Source organism: Marmota marmota, unplaced genomic scaffold (genome assembly GCF_001458135.2).
Source record: "Marmota marmota marmota unplaced genomic scaffold, marMar, whole genome shotgun sequence".
NCBI lineage: Eukaryota > Metazoa > Chordata > Mammalia > Rodentia > Sciuridae > Marmota > Marmota marmota.
The window spans coordinates 14,045,467-14,061,674 of NW_025999999.1; the positions used below are offsets into that span (position 1 = coordinate 14,045,467).

Below are 16,208 nucleotides of genomic sequence, written 5' to 3' on the forward strand. Positions count from 1 at the left end.
AAGCCCCTAGAGTTTAGATGAGGGATACAGAACCTCTGACTATTATTTTAAAGTAGATAACCCTAACCTCATTATAATTGGAAGACACCCACCCCCCAGACTGTGGAGATTTAGTGGTAGTGGGTAAAGAGAGTTGGATAATTATGAGAGATGGGATCCTGAAACGCGGGCTAGCCAACTTCTGTTTCTATGACTTAGTTAAAGGAAGTTTACCCAGTGATAGAGAAGGTTCCCCAGACTTGCAAATTTCCTTGGATATTAAAGTTATGCATTTTCCTCAGTCTTTCTGTTAATATGGGTATAAGTGAGAATTCACTAAACTCTTAAATTTGAAGAAATAGAAGTAAAGAGGGGAATACTATTTAAATTCATAGAATTTTAGAACCTCTACATCATTTTTTGAACAAAGGACATGATCTGGTTGAAGTGACATGTTTGAGGCAACATGCAGTTTATGACAGATGTAGACTCTCAACTGGGATGCCTGAGTTGCAGGCCCTTGCTTTTTCTGCTGGATCATATTATCAGTCATCTTAACCCCATTCATTCTGTCCTGTAGTGAGGGATTTCCCTAGAATTCCACTTGACCTTCTCTAGAGCAAAGTTTGGACAGTGAGAGATCCTGACTTAAGACTCCTTTTCAACAAATAGTCAATACCCGTTTTCCTTTTTTTTTTTTAAATATGTCATTGAATTGGAGAAAGCTTTGAAGTTTTTTTTTTAATCTTTTTTTTTAATGTGTCATGAACTTACTTGTTTTCTTAACAAAAAGTCATGCTGATCTTCTGTATATTGTTCCAATTTTAGCATGCTCACCACTGAAGCAGGCCATGTACATAGTAAATGTTCCTGACATGTTTAGGAACATTATACCAAAAATTCAAACTGGATGTATTTGGCTGCCTTGACATTTCTTTTTTTCTTTTGGAAAGGAATGTATTTAAATGAGAAACAGTTCTACTCCTCTAATGAAAAGGAAAAAGAAAAGTTTTAGGTTATTTATTTGAGTGAAATAGATTGTAGAACTTATGACCCTAATTTTCCATTATTTTCAACTAAGTTGGCCATTACATAAGGCACAGTGAAAGAAAAAAATCTGACATGTTAGAACCATTAATGTTTTAATCTAGTTTTTTGATTAAGCCTATTTAACAATAGGATTTTTAGCCATCAGAAATGTAATTTATCTATTCTGCATCATACCAAGGAATTTGAAAATTCATCAGATTTGCTTTGGAAAAAAATATATATATATAGCTATGGCATTTGGTTTCATGATAGTTTTCAAAGGCAATTTTCAGGATAACCTGATCTTTTCAGAATAAGCTTCTCCTTCCTTCTGAGGAACTGAAAGCTACATTATTATGGTTAGTGCTTGAATAAAATATAGTTGCATTTGGTTTTACTATGAGTATAGAAGAAGTGATTTTTTAAAAAATATTCTTGATCATCTTAGTTTTTAACCATTTTTACCTTTATAATGTGATAATCAAAAGCTAGTACTGCCAAAGAAATGCAAATGTTATTGAACGAAAACTTGAGAGAATGGGTTCATTTGTTATGTTTAAGTGAGTATTGATGGGATAGAAAAGGAAATTTTTTAATCAGATCTGTTTTAGAATCCTTTTGGCCTTTAGCAAATTAGATACCTTCTCTGAACCTTTTTATTCTTTTGTAAAATTTAGATAAAAGTCTCTCTCTTAAATTGCTACAAAGATTGAGATAACATGTTAAGTATGCCGTATGTGTAGTATACTCATTAAACCTTTGTTGACCAAACCAGGCATGGATGAGCATGCCTATAATCCCATCTACAGGCAAAAGGATCACAAGTGAAGCCAGCTTCAGCAACTTAGTAATGTTCGGTCTCAAAATTAAAAAAAAAAAAAAAGTACTGAAGATATAGCTCAGTGGTTCAATTCCCAGTACTCAGAGGTTGGGGCGGGGCAGGGTGGCAGAAAGATGTATTGACTAAATGTTTGCTGTTTGTAACCTGGCCTGCATCCCACCTTTTGAGACAGGAAGATGAAGGAGGCAAGCATAAAATGAAGGTAAGAGCATATTAAAGAAACTGTCCATTTACTAAGTTGACAGGGATTCAGTGTTTAATCTGAATAACTAGTCTGTAAGCATTGTCACTAATTGAGGTTTTAATTCACTACTGTTATTGGAAAGATTCAGAAAGAAATGAATTTTTCATATTTCTGCTTTGTTTAAATAGAAAGATATGAATTTTGTTAATTTTCTCTGAGGGTATTTTTTTTCCTTGATAAATAGCATCTGTCTCTAAATTTGTTTCAGTTCTAAGTTTTATCAGAGGGGTTATTGCAACTTAGAATTTAAATATGTTTTACATCTACTTTGAAAGTTATTTTACAGAGTAATAGATTGTTCTGATGATTATAAACTTGTGTAGTAATTGGAACTAAGGAAAACTTTTTTTCTAAATGGAAGAAAAACAGCCACTTGGAGACTGTCATATTATAAAGCAAATGATGTATTGTTCTTTCTTAGCCATTAACATTGGCTCATATTTTTAGATAGAATGGGGAATTTTTATGACATTAACTGTGTGTCATGTTCTGAATGTATCTAGGAGACAGGAATTTTCAATCACGTGTATTTTTTATTTGCTCTGAATTTTTAGAAATTTACTTAACAATTTGAAATCCTGAAGAGTTCTTCATAGATGATAAAGTTAGATATGAACTTTTCAAAGCTTTACACTCACCAGTTTGTATGCCTCATTTCTGGTAATGTTCTTGGAAATCAATCACATTTGAAAATCTAGTTCTTGGCCAACACCATCTGTTTGCACTTTACATACTTTGAAAGTATTTTTTTGAATTGTAAAATAAGCAAACCAGATGATACAGACTTTTCTTACCTGATTGAAAATTGTTTAAAGTTTAGTTAAACTTTAACAGATTAATATAAATAAAGCTATGATTGTCTAAATGCATAGAGTATTAAAATAAAGTTTTCTTAAGTGGAGGGAGGGGAGGGGAGGGGTTGGGAAGATAGGAAGGATAGTAGAGTGAAACAGACATTATTATTACTGTGTGTATATATGTGACTGCATGACCAATGTGACTCTGCAACCTGTATACTCAGAAAAATGAGAAATTATATCCCATCTGATTCAAATGTATGATATGTCAAGATCACTGTACTGTCATGTGTTACTAAGTAAAACAAATAAAAAGAAAGTTTTCTTAAAAGGTTTTGAAATTTTTTAAAATTTGTTTTAATTAGTTACACATGACAGTACAATGACCTTGACATATCATACATTTGAATCAGATGGGATATAATTTCTCATTTTTCTGAGTATACAGGTTGCAGAATCACATTGGTCATGTAGTCACGTATATATTTTAAAAACTGTTACATTATTATAGTGGTATCCGCCCCCGCCCTCAAACCTAAGGAGGTCTAATTTACCAAAAGTTCTTTCAAGTTTGTGGAATTTTGTAGGTGACTTGATTGGAATATATACTACTAATGAGCAATCAAGGAATGGTGTTGATTGATATGATTGGCATTCCTCCTCCAATTTCTACAGCTCCCAACAGATGTTATGTTTTATATGTCATAATATGTGAGCTTTTGAAATACAGGTGTCTTACTATTATAGCAATCTGAGCAACTAGAATCTCTGAAAAGAAAAACCTAGAAAAGATTTTGAGATGATTTTAAGTGTCTAGGATCTAGGTTCACCCATAGGATATGTTCTTTGGATTGGGCTGAGGCTAGGTGCCAAAATTGCAGAGCTCCATGTCTGTAATGATAGCCATTAGCTACATTCAGCTATTAAATACTTGAATGTGACTAGTACAATTGAGATGTGTTGTAATTGTAAAAAACAGTGGATTTTGAAGTCTTAGTACAAGAAAAAATGTAAAATAACTCAGTTGTTTATATTGATTGTGGTTGAAATCTTGATATTTCATTATAAAATTAATTTAACTTACTGCTTTCACTTTTTAAATGTGGTTACTATACAATTTAAAAGCCTGTATACTTGCATTTGTGGCTCACAATGTATTTCTATTGAGTTTATTTATATTGTCATAAAGAAGAGAGTTTATGGTGTGTTTTTACTGTTGGGAGCTTGCAGAGGTTCAGGCAAATTCTCCCTCAGGATCCTTTAGCTTCAATTGTTACAGCTGACTTGGCTGAGCTGGTTTGTTTTACAGTACTGTTGTGAAAACTATTGCCTACGAGCAGCCACTACTTCTCTTTCTAACTCTTGTTTTTCATAAAATTAAAGGAAAAGGTTGCTCTGCCCACTATGTCTAATGGTTGCTTGCTAACTCTTGAGTGTCTGCTTCTTGAAGATAGGTGATAAAAACATAAAGTTATAGTTACCATTCATTGGTTACCTGCCATGTACCAGGTACTTTTCCAAGTCTTTTAGATAAAATGTTTATTTCTCTTATCAGTTCTGCAAGATTTCTATTGTAAGATGAAGAAACAGACTCAGATACGTTTGTCTTTAACCTGGGTCAGCTAGTAAGTGGCAGAATTCCAACCAGTTCTGCATGGTTCTAGAATCATGCGCTTTCCCACCATGTTTTTCTTTCTTTCTTTTTTTTTTTTTTTTAGTATGAACTGTCCTTTACATTTATTGCTTGTATACACATGAGATTATAAAACTCAGTGGGAGGAAGAAAAAATAATGGAAGAAAAAGTTACCTGCTTCACATTTTTAAGAACAGCTTTTATAATTTATTATAATTTTGGGGGGAGTACTTGGAGTGGAACCAGGAGTGCTTTACCACTGAGCTACATCCCAGCCCTTTTTATTTTGAGACAGGGTCTTGCTAAGTTGCTTAGAACCTCACTAAGTTGCTGAGGCTGGCCTCAAACTTGCAATCCTCCTGTCTCAGCTTCCCGAGTTGCTGGGATTACAGGCCATGTTTTTCATTTCCTATGTGTGTCCATTAGTATGAAGCAGAGTGCTGTATATAATGGGGTCTCTTGCCAAATGGTGTTGGCTAATAGCTTCGTAGGATTCTTGAGTTGATTTCCTTTGTCTTGGTGAATGACTTTTGCCCCCCCTCCTCACTCCAATCTACCTTCCTTCCCGATTTGTATCTAGTGTATGTTCCAGACATTAATGAAGAAATATAAGCTTTGTTTTAAAATTTAATTGATAAATATTATATATATTTATTGTGTACAACATGCTGTTTTGAAATATGTGAATATTGTGTGAGAATGCTTATAATTAGCAGTTTTTAAGAGAGACAAGTTTACAGCTTGTTGAGCAGTATAGATCATCTAAAGCCTGTGAAAGAGCATCTTTTTCACCTTGAAAATCAGTCAACAAAAAATGTTTCAGATGCTTTCAGGAAGAGATACAAGAAGAGTCTCCTGAATGCCAACAGTATCAAACCTTAGGCTTCAGACACCTACCATATAAGGAAGGGGCTTTTTATAGACAAAGAGAGTTGAAGTAAAATAATGGGATAGAATAAGCATAATGACTGGATAAATCTTGTATAATCCTAGATCTTCTCTTAATGGCCATGCCCATGACTTTGTTACATTAAGAATCAGAGGACAAGGAAGTAGTCTCTGTATTGGTATGCTAATTGCTAAATTAGAATAGATTTAATCACAATTTATAAGTGCTCTGATGGGCAGGATGCTACATTTACTCACCCACTTGGCCTTCACTCAGACTTGGTGGCTTGGGAAAGATGAGGAGAGAAAAGGAAGAACAGAGTTTCAAAGAGTAAAACTGTACTGGGAAGGTGGACAGCAAGGAGATTTGGGCAAGTTTAAAGTGCCAAGCTCTTTTATGTATGCACATGTACATTATAACACTAACTATAAGACACTATTATTTCAGGCAAGAAACTGATATATTAGAAAGAAAGTAAAATTTTTGACTAGGTGATGTACCTAATTACCCTAACTATAACCTTAGGAAATTATAAAATCTGAGATAATCATTGTCTTTCTACCCGGATTTTTCCTTTATGATTAAAGAAGATCATGAAAATACCTTGTTTATGCTCATATGTTGCACATGTTGTTATTTTTATACTGTTAATTATTTGTTCACTCTTTTTTTTTTTTTTTTTGAAGTGCTGGGATCAAACCCAGGCATTGTGCAGTCTAGGCAAGCGTTCTGCAACTGAGCTACATCCCCAGCCCTAATTATTTATTCTTTATCTGAAATATTGCTTACCTAAAACTTAGGGAGGAAAAAATGTGTACCCCAAAACATTCACATTATGATTAAGAGAAGTGAGAGTTAAATGACCAATTTAAATAAGGCCAATTTGGCTCTCATCCCTAGGCTTTATAAAAGAGACAGTGGCAGCCTTGTGGGTGAGGGGAATGTGGGCCTAATTACTTGTTTAATTTAGTCATTCATCCTTTTAACCCCTTTAAAACTTGACTTTTGTAGGTCAATTATATAATGCATGTACATATGATGTTTCTTTTAGCATAAAGCCCTGTAGCTATTTTTTTAAAAAAAGATTTTGATATATTCATAGCTGTAAACTTGGTTTGCATTTCTCTGAGGTTCATGGTCTTCAACTTCCTACCAAGTGAAGGGTTGCTATAACTACCAGATGGCAGGCTTTCCTAATCGAGTGCTAGATGCCAACAGACTAATACAGAATAGATGTGTGCAGAATTCAAGCACAACATTTGATGTATTGTTTAAACTGCTAATCCAGTAAATTTAATATAAAGAGTCTAAACCAAATACATTTCATGTTGTCATACAATTGTTTGCTTCTCAGGGCAATCCAGAATGCATATTTAAAGTATGTGCCATGTAAAATGCTAGGTATGGGAATATTTTACCAAGTCCTGGTTAGAAATTTATTTGGAATTCATCCAGCTGGCAGATCAGTTGTACTAATCAGATGGATCCATTTCTGGGGAACAGGATTTCATTGTAGGAGCAGTGTTCCTGAGATGTAGTTACTTTAAAAATCAGTTAATTTCCAATTTAAAAATTCTGAAATGCTGTATTAAAATGTGTATAAGTACAAACATTATGCACATAGTGCAAATACTTAATGGCTTATGTTGTGTTCCTAGTGCTGGGAGCTTACGAAATAACAGAAGGGACAATAAATTCATTGTACTGTACTCAATTGTTTTTAATTTCTCCTTTGAATTCCTGGGATCATAACTTGCTTTTTCCATTAGTATCTATGAACATGAAAAAGCTAAAGTACAGAGAAAGCTGGAAACTCATACAGTTTAAGGTTTTAAGGTAGATTGGCTTAGTCAGAGATCACTTGGTAAAAATGAAAAGATCATAGATAAGGAGTAGACCTGAAGAACTAATATAGATCTTTGTTAACCTTAAGGTTAACCATTTATAATATTATACATTGTCCTTTTCACATGGTGAAACCTCATGCCCCAAAGTAGCATTTTCTACACTATGTTATGCAGATCATTAATTCTAAGAGATTTCTCAAGAAAAATAGTTTCAAATATGTTCAGGGAAATTTTTTTTTCTTTTTTTTTTTTAGCAGTATTGAGAATTGAACCCAGGACTTTGAACATGCTAGGCAAGCATTCTATCACTGAACTACACCTCCAGCTGTTTTTTATTTTTATTTTGAGACAGGGTCTTGATAAGTGGCCCAAATAGGCCTCGAACTTGTGATTCTTCTGTCTCAGCCTCCAGAATAGCAAGATTACTATTGGGAGCCATGAAACTATCCTGAATCATCTCTACAGAGAGCATAGCAAATGAAGTACTGCTGTTAAGTACTGGGTTTACCTCTTTTTTTGTTAAAATTCAGTGTATCTCTATTTAAATATGTCACTAGATCACAGAAACCAATCTCTCTAATAAAATCAATCCCCATAGTGAAACTCCTATTTCTTAGAACACACTTTAAAAACAACGCCTTTAAGTAATGAGTTAACAGATTTCAGAGTTTATTTTTGTGATGATTCTCTTCTTGAAAATGAAAAATTACATTTGGTAGTTACAAATACCTCTGCTTGGAAAATATAATGCTTGTGTTATAAAATCAGTATTTATAAGGTCATTTTACATAGAAATGTTAATTTCTATGGGGTATGTCTTTGAATTAACATTGACATATATGGGGGGGCATTTCAATGCCTTCTGTAAATACAGTTTCCCTTTTATTTAAAAAAAAATTACATTTACTTCCTATAGACCATATAATTTCTTTAGCAAGCTATTTTATAACTTAAATTATATATTTTAATAATAAATTAAGCCAGGCAGGTGGCACACACCTGTAATCCCAACGGTGGGGGAGGCTGAGACAGGAGGATCACAAGTTCAAAGCTAGCCTTAGCAAAAATAAGGTGCTAAGCAACTCAGTGAGACCCTGTCTCTAAATAAAATATAAAATAGGGATTGGGATGTGGCTCAGTGGTCAAATGCCCCCCCTGAGTTCAATCCCTGGTACATCATCATCATCATCATAATATAAACTTCAATTATTTTAAAGTTAACTATTAAGGAGATGTTTTAGGGGCAATTAAACTAGTCTGTAATTGTTTTCTTTTGAACCAAAAGGCAAATCAAAGATTTCAGTAATCTAAGATACTGCTTTATAATCAATTATTATATAATGAGGTTTTGAAATTTAAACTCAACAATGATACTATAAGGATATCCAAATTATTTATCTGTACCAAAGCCTACTATTTAAAGTCTGTAACTTGAGTATACATCAAGGACTTTTAAGCATTTCTTTGCTTTCCATTAATTCCTTAAAAATGACAGCTGAGAGTACTTTTTTTAAAAAAATTACAGTTAAATATGGATCCTGAATCATCTCAGCTTGAAAAATTGGAAAGTTGTGTCCTTATATGAGTAATAGAAAATACTAAATATAGACAAGCTTATAAGTGTAAGCTAGGACATAAATTAAGTAAATTAAACCAAAAAAGCTTAACCAGCCACATTTCAGATTTGGAGACATGTAATCTATAAATGTAACCTCCTACCAGAAAAGAAATAGTTCTTCTGCTGTTAACCACCAAACCAAGTCATGAGATAATGTTTTATTTTTACTTGTATTTGGATATATTAGCTTTGGCTTGCCATTTGTTGAATAACTAAAAATGGCATGTTTAATACTAGGTAGTATTTATGGCTAGACCATCAAATAACAAATGGAATTTTGAGGGAGGAATTCCTTTAGACCAAAATATAAAATAAACATTTTTTCCTTAATGTTAGTCTAGGTAATTATGTCATCCATGCTTTTACCCTTCTTCAGTTCATCCATCCACTCTGTGCCCCCTTGCAGCTGTATCTTCATTGATACTCTTTCCACCTCCATCTCCAAATCCAGCCATCACCATCCCATGTTTTAAAGGAATTACAGGCAATAGGGAATAGACTAACTAGAGCAGTTTTTTTCTGAAGGACATTGCTAGGTGAGGACTCCTAAAGATTAATGTGATAATTTAACTCCTTCAAGAAGGAGCTGCCCAGCAAATGGAATCAAAAACTTTAAAACCCAAGCTAGACTGGCTGATGAACAGAAGCTACACTTGCAGAGTTGTCAGCTACCTGTCATCGCCCCTCTCTTCTTGCCATTACCAGTGATAGCATGAATTGTTTTAGACCAGTCAGGCATTTGAAGTACCTACAATGCTTGTTAAAACCAGACCCCCACACTTTCTGACTTCTTAAGTTAGGAGTGAGGCCCATTAATTTGCACCTTGCAAGTTTTCCTGTGATGCTGGTTGGAGGTGACATGTACTACTAGGGCACGATTCCCAGTGACATACCTTCAACCATGCCCTACCTGCCTACAGTTACCACTAGTCCATTCAAACTAGGATGGACTGATTAGGTTACAGCTTTCACAGTCCAGTCAGTTTGTCTCTGAACACTGTCTCTGCACTTACATAAGAACTTTTGGGAGCCCTTCATACTGGAACCATGAACCTCCTTTCATCAATTGATGGATAGTTATGTTGTTTCTATTTCTTGACTGTGATGAATAGTGCTGTGATAAACATGGGAGTACAGATGACTCTTTGCCATACCGATTTCATTTCCTCTGATTTATACCCAATATGGGATTGCTAGAGGATATGGTAGTTCTATTTTTAATTTTTTGAGGAACCTCCATATTGTTTTTCCATAATGACTGTATTAATTTGCTTTTCCACCAACAGGTCAGAAGGATTCCCTTTTCTCCAAATCCTTGCCAAAACTCTTTGTCTTTAGTTTTTTGATAATAGCCATTCTAACTGGAGTGAAGTGATACCGCATCATAGTTTGTATTTGCATTTCCCTGATGATTAGTGATAGCATTTTCATTTTTCACATATGTTTTGGTCATTTATATGTCTTGAGAAATGTCTATTTAGGTCTATTGGCCAGTTTTTATTTTTATTTATTTATTGCTGTTGAGTTGTTTGACCTTCTTTATTTATGTTCTGGATATTAACTCCTTAGCAGATGTAAGGTTTGCAGATATATTCTCCCATTTCTGTAGGTGGTCTCTGTACTGTGATGATTATTTCCTTTGCTGTACCAAAGCTTTTTAGTTTGATATAATCACATTCATCAGTTTTTGGTGTTGTTTCCTATACCTTTGGGTCTTATCCAAAAATTTCTTGCCTATTTTAGTGTCCTAAAGTGTTTACCTTATGTTTTCTTTTAGAGTTGCATGTCTTAAGTTTCATGTAAGACTTTCAAAAGCCACTTTGAGTTGATTTAACTGATGTGAAATAGGAGTCTAGTGTCATTCTTCTGCATGTGGCTGAGTTCTTAAGATGTGTCTACTGGCTTCCTTCAGAACCAATGGAGAGGGGATGAGGAGACAAAAGATGGAACCCACAGGTTTTTCAATAACCTGATCTTGTATACATACCATTGCTTCTGTCATTTGCCATTGTTCTCTTAAATCAACCATGGTACAGTGTGAGAGGGGACTCACAGAGTGTGAATGCTGTAGAGTGGAATCACTGGGAATCATAATAGAGTTTGTCAACCATAAATATTAATGCTGCCTTTAAATCATTAAGATAGTTTGTTTTCATTTTTGTTTTTTCCTTTCTCACATATTTCCAATTTTTATCTTATAAAGATATGTTATAAGGGACAGATTGACACTGGCAGGATCACATAGCACAAATTAATTGTAACCTGTTAATATGTTTGTATTAGTGCAGTAATTTTGGATGATTATCATCCATCATTAGGAGTACTTAACTGTAAATTTAAGTACTCAGTATCCCATTGCAATATAAAGCAGATAATAGGTTTATAATGAAGATGATATTATGAAAACATTCTACACAATGTTGAGTTATTTAGGAGCACTGAAGGATTTATAAGAAGTTGAATGATATGGTCAGATTTATGGTTTTAATATCTTATTTTGGCAGTGGTATTGAGAGTAGATGGAGAAGATACGTGGTTGAAGTTAAAGAGATTATGGTCATATTTCAGGAAAAAGAGAATAAATTCCTGAAATAAATGAGGAGTCTCAAGGATAGAAAGGAAATGACTGGCCTGAGAGGAAATGTAATAAAATCCGAAGGAATTGGTTACTACCTGGATGTGGGAGATGAAGGTCAAGAAACTTCTGGTTTTCTGGCATGGAGAAAGAAAACTAGAACGAAGATATCTCCGTATAATCAGAATATGTAGATGATATGAATTTGATTTTTTTCAACATGTGAAGGTTGAAGCATTTGAACAGAAGTAGATGCTGTACCCAGTGGGCAGTTAGACGTATAGATCTGGAGCACTGGCTTGATGTTTGACAGGACAGGAAAAACAGATCTGTGAGTTAATGACAGGAGAAATTCACTGAATGAATTTGTGAAAGGCAGATGAGGTTTTTCAAAATGAATATGCAGAGTGACACTTATTAAGACCAAACTTTTTTTTTTAAAGAGCCACAATCCAGGCTAAGAAAATGCCAGTGTAAGTATCCATTTCATTTTCAGCCCTGTTTGAGTTTGCATTGAATCAGTACCAAGGCTCCTCCTGTGTGACTTTGAATGAACCACTTAATATCTTTGAGCCTGTTTCTTCTTCTATAAAATAGGGGTGGGGGTTTCAAATCAGTGGTTTTCCAGCTTTTTTCTGCTGGATTATGTGTGACAGGATATTCACATGCACAGCACATGTCCACAGATGTGCTCAGAATTATGGGCAATTTCCTTTGCTTTAGCTTCCGTCATATAAGAAATTCAGGTAAATGAGTGTTGTGTTTTTATAAAGATAACCTTGGGATCTGCTTTATGATATACGTCAGTAAGCAAATAATGCAAATTTGAGCAATTCATCAACAACAAGTTACTTTCAGTAGAAAGTACTTTTCTAGATGAAAAGGACATTCTGGTAGTGAAACTGTACTTAAATCTCCCAGTCTGGTTAGACCACTTCTTAAACTCTTTTGGGATCACAAACCTACTTTGAGAATCGATAGAAGCCACTTGTTCTCCTCGGAAAACTTTATAGGTAATTTTTAAGTTTAATTTGAGAGATTTCAATTAAATTTTCTGAAGTGTATCTGTGGTATCTCTTGGGATTTTGGGACCCTGTGTTAAAAAATTCTTGATCTAAGTAAATAAATTGCCTTCTCTTAAAATTTTATGACTTTATTTGCTGCAAAAGGAAGTTTCATATTTTGAAAATAAGCTTTGGGAATATTTTATTGTAGTTTCATTTGTATCAGAGTTTGCCATAATTAAAAGATAATTGTGTATTCTGTGGGCAAATTAGGGCCACATTAAGAAAAATAAGGTGATTTGTAGCACAACTGTATAAAAATGTGTTAAAATAACCATTCATTATTTTAATTGCAATTCTTTACTATCTTTTTGGAAGGCAAACCATTGAAGGTAGTGACAGTAAGGCAGCCACAAGATGGCAAAGAACCCAGGTATTCAGGTGCTTGACCAGTACAAAAAGTAGTTTGGCTCATTTATTTTGTCAAAATCAGTCTTGCCCAAGTGACTTGGAGATGTTTAGAAATATGTTAGGTGAGCTGAGAAATTATGCTATGAATATTTTACAAAATGAAAAACCCTCATCTTTTCAAAAAAGATAATTCATTTCAATTAAAATAATGTTGCTTGTAATCAAGAAATATGCTGTAATAACACGGAACGTATTAGTTTAAAATTAACACACTAATAAAATATTAATGACAGTTATCTTTATTGACACTTGAGTTTTATCTGATATTTTTTTCCATCGATTTTTTTACTTCTTAGACTTGGGAACCAAATCTAATTCTGCTAATAATTGCAAGTACTCCTCTCTTTTCACCATCCAATGTTTTCTAAGAGAAAACTTACATAATGATAAAGCAATATGATTTTGTTCTTTGTCTGAAATTATATACCTGCTGGGCATAGTGATACATGCCTGTAATCCCAATTGTTCAGGAGACCAGGGCAGGAGGATCACAAGTTCAAGGCCAGCCTCAGCAATTTAGTGAGGCTTTAAGCAACTTAGTGAGACCCTGTCTCAAAATAAAAACTAAAAAAGGACTGGGGATGCGGATTATTGGGTCACGCCCCTGGGTTCAATTCCTGGTACCAAAACAAAAAACAAGAAAAAAATACTTTTATGATAAAATGTATTGAATACTTAGTAGGAAAAAAAAAAGGAAACTTTTGTTTATATAAATGAGTCTTTAACGTTGAAGTCTATCCTATGAGAAAACTTACGTGAGAATTTCTCATTCTATATTCTGACTTATTAAACTACTGTGTCCTTGAACAGTAAGAATCTTATATTTTTTTCTTTGTGTTTTAAGAACTTCAAACTTAGTTGATACTTGTTATCTAGAAATTACCACACAGAATTAAATAAGCATTTTATAGCTCCTTGTTTAGCCTAACATAAAGGTCTGCCTTCTGTAACTATGAGCTTCATTTGAAACATTGAAAATGTTCTTCGAACATCTCTAGCTGATAAGTAACACTAAAGAAATTTTATTCCAGAGATAGTGATATTATGGGGATGAGAATAAATATACTCCTTCAAAATAAATTTGTATACTAAAGAAGTAATATGTGTCAATAGTAAGTAGCAACAAATCTTTAGATTTTTTCCCATGAAAGTCAACAATAAGGACCTTTCATTCAAAATGGAACTGTGATTTAAAATGTCAAATTTTTACTATTTTATCAAATGCTATTTCTAAAAGTGCTGTACTCATTGAAAAGATTTATATTCTAGTAACTATGCACAGTATGTTAGCTTTCTGTTGTAACAAATGTTTGCAATAATCAACTTGAAAAGAGAAAAGTTTTATTTTGACTCATAGTTTAGAAGTTTCAATCCATGATTGATTGGTCCTGTTGCTTTGGGTCTATGTCAAGGCAGTACGCCATGACAGGAATGCGTGTTGGAACAGACCTGCTAACTCATGGCTAACAGCAAAAGAGAGAAGTAGAAGGGGCTAGAGTTTGTCACCTTCAGGGCACACCCCCCATGACCAGAATACTCCCCACGAGGCTCCACCTCATAAAATCTCCACCACCTCCGGACAGGGCCAATCTGAGGACCAACCCTTTAATACATGGGCCTTTGGGGAAACATTTAAGGCCCAAACTGTAACACAACAAACTAACAACCGAATCTCAGCTTACTGCTCTGTACATTTGGTGAGGAATGAATTTTGACTGTAGTCTTCTTACCAGTGGAATCTCACTGTAAAGCTATTCAGACCTGAGGAGGAACATCAACTATTCAAGGTTTAGGGAGCTAGTTGATTGTTTTCCTCAAATACCTTTCCTAGCACACATACTTTGATATAAAGTGCTGATGGTGAACGAATACAACATTTTAGGAGCCTCTCTTGCTATTTAGTTCTTTTGAGCTAGTATATACTGTATTAAGAAATTGTATAAATTTTTATCCTTATATGTAATTCTAGAGACAAGGACAAGCTTTGAAGAATATGACATACCATCTAAAGTGAACTTTTTATAAAAATGTGCATAAATGTATCAATCATTTGAAAAGCAGTGGTTAAAGACTTTGAGATTGAAATGATGCTTCTTAATGTTGTGACTTTGGAGAAGTTGCTCTTTCTAGGCCTTCTTTTCCTGGAAGTGATAGTTGCCTTCTTAGGTTAGTGGTAAGCATTAATGTGTATAATTCTCATTGCATGGTGCCTTGTTCATAATAAGTGCTTAAAAAGTGGTAGCTGCTAATGAAGCATAAAGTAATGAATTGAAAATAGAGTTGAAAATCAAAATACCTTAAGTACTATAGTAATTCAGGATAGTTTTATTGTTTGTTTTATTTTATTGAGTTTGTATTCAAACAATGCCGTGGTCCAGTGTGATTCTGAAGTGATAGCTACAAGCTTGTTCAGTAAGTCACAATTGCTTGACTATTGAGATGAAGCCCTTGTCATCCTAAAGACAAGAATGGAATTTTCACCAAGTCACTTTTTGTAATATGTGTTTTAAGAGCCATGCTTTTCTAGTGTGCCCTGATTATTTTGACACATGGCTTATATCAAACATATAAATGAATGAATAATTGAATAGATCGTTTGCTTTTTAAGCCTGAAAACAATTTCAGAGGCTATATATAATTATATATATTCTGTTAAGTAAATATATAATTGATATATATTAAACTTTATTATAATGATTATATATAATTATAATAAAATGACTCAAATGAAAGAGACTAAGCCCATTCAGAGATAGGGTTGCCAGAGAAGTTGAAGTAGAATAGAGGAATTTCCTTATGGCTTGAAGAAACTATTGAAGGCAGGAACACCATAATTTAAGGAGATAACGGCATGTTCTGTTGAGTTTGGGTATTAATAATGAGGTCTTTAAGAGTATTTTGTGAGGTAGGTAAAATAACCTGGTTTAGAAAATGCACATGGGAATAACTGTGCAAATACAATAGGAAAAATTGAGCTTTTATTTTTGTTAATGAGCAAATATAGCTTCCCAGTGGTACAGTAAACACAAGCCAGATGGCCAAGAGCGTAAGATCATAGCAGAAGAGGGAAAAATAAACTCAACAATTTACCATAGTGATCTTTCTGCATTTCATATTTAGTTAAGTAGTAATAAAAAGTAATTAAAAATACTCTCAGATTCACTTTTAAGTCGAGGAATTTAAATAATGCCAGTTGCTACTTGGGCATAAAGTGGGTATGCGTGCACATGTATAAGAGAGAATGATAATGAAATAGCTTTTCACTTTTCAGAGACATCTT

General features: G+C 33.9%; 1 protein-coding gene across 10 annotated transcripts in view; it reads left to right on the forward strand.

The window, feature by feature from the left end:
• Positions 1–16,208, forward strand: part of Add3 (adducin 3) — a 119,550-nt gene that overhangs the window by 18,391 nt on the left and 84,951 nt on the right. The window contains exon 1 of one of the 10 annotated variants that reach the window (XM_048807313.1): positions 2,032–2,051. The exons of the other annotated variants lie outside the window; for them this stretch is intronic. The gene's annotated coding sequence lies outside the window, so the exon portion shown is untranslated. Of the gene's footprint in view, positions 1–2,031; positions 2,052–16,208 lie in introns of those variants that run through there. 10 annotated transcript variants of the gene reach the window in all.